We start from the raw sequence: 1,511 nt of genomic DNA, 5'->3' as shown, positions 1-1,511 counted from the left end.
CACCGTGAGGCTGTAGCACCGCACCTCACAGGCTCTTCTTGTATGCCGTATGGATGATTCCTTTTGCCTGGTGGAAGGTAGCTCAGAACCAAGAATAGAGAGAGGTTGAGTCCCTAAGCCTCATCCTACCTAAGTCTGTACCCAAATATCATGGCTAATGAAATTGGAGAAAGGCAATTTTAAAATGGTTCTATTTCTTCTTTTCCAGTCTGGGTGCTATTTATTTCTTTAGCCAAATTGCACATGGCTAGTATGTCCAGCACTCTGTTGACCAGGAATAGGGCAAGAAAACATCTTTTCTTTGTTTTTGATCTTAGGAGAAAAAACTTAGCTTTTCATCATTTATTATTACGCTAGCTGTAGGTTTCCCATGCATGACCTTTACCAGGTTGAGAAAGTTCCCTTCTAAGTTGACTGAGAGTTTTTATCACGAATGTGTGTTTTGAATTTTGGCAAATGATTTTTGTGTAACTATTGAGATGATCATATGATTTTCCTTTTAGAATGTTAATATGGCAACTACACTGATTTTTTTTCATTTTGTTTTTTTCCCGCATGTCAAATGGGTAAAGTGCCAGTGTAACAAAGTTCAAGGGAGGCATATCTCACACATGAGTGTGAAAACCTAATCATCATGCTTTGATACATTTTTTTAAATGTTAAACTGATTTTGCATTCTGGCGATAAACTCCACTTGGTCACGATGTATTAGCTTTTTTACATATTGCTGGATTCAATTTGCTTAAATTTTGTTAAGGAGTTTTGCTTCTATGTTCATAGTGGAAATTAGTTTGTAGGTTATTTTTCTTAGAATAACCACCTGGTTTTCGGGATCAAGATAATGCTTAAGTAATAGAATGAATTCAGGGTGCTCCCTCAAATTTTATTCTGTGGAAGAGTTTATGTAGAATAAATATTACATATTTCTTAATTTTGGTAGAATTCTTCAGTAAAGTTGTTTGGACCTAGAGTTTTCTTTATGGGAAAATTTTAAACTACAAACCCAATTTCTTAATAGATACAGGGCTATTCAAGCTATTTCTTCTTTAGTAAGTTTTGACAGTTTATGTCTTTAAAGGAATTTAAACCATTCACATTTAAAGTGATTATTGGTGTAGTTGAATAAATATCTACCAAATTTGTAACTGTTTTCTATTCTTGCACTCTTTTTAAATCTTCCATTAATCTTCCGCCTTCTCCAATTTTAATTTTATATGATTTCATTTTCCCATTTTCTATCTTAAGTTATATTTATTGACATAAAATTTTTATATTTGTTTGGTCTCCTTTTAATGTTGGCAAGATCTATAGTTATGGCCCTTCTCTCATTCAGGATGATATTGGTAATTTGTTATGTTTCTCTCCTGATCAGCCTGTCTAGAAGGTTATCATTTTTATTGTTATTTTTAAAGAAAGAGGTTTGATTTCGTTGGTTTTCTCCATTATTTTTGTTTTCTATTTCATTGATTTTCACTCTTATCTTTACTATTTACTTCATTTCACATTAAGTT

At 32.6% G+C, this 1,511-nt stretch overlaps 1 non-coding gene across 1 annotated transcript; it reads right to left on the bottom strand.

Annotated features, from left to right (window-relative positions):
* Positions 1-556: 556 nt before the first annotated feature.
* On the bottom strand, positions 557-661 carry LOC112616521. The gene has a single exon (XR_003117654.1). It is a non-coding gene; the product is annotated as a small nucleolar RNA U13 (small nucleolar RNA).
* Positions 662-1,511: the final 850 nt, after the last annotated feature.

Source organism: Theropithecus gelada, chromosome 1 (assembly GCF_003255815.1).
Source record: "Theropithecus gelada isolate Dixy chromosome 1, Tgel_1.0, whole genome shotgun sequence".
Classification (NCBI taxonomy): domain Eukaryota; kingdom Metazoa; phylum Chordata; class Mammalia; order Primates; family Cercopithecidae; genus Theropithecus; species Theropithecus gelada.
This window is presented reverse-complemented; position numbering and strand designations above follow the sequence as displayed.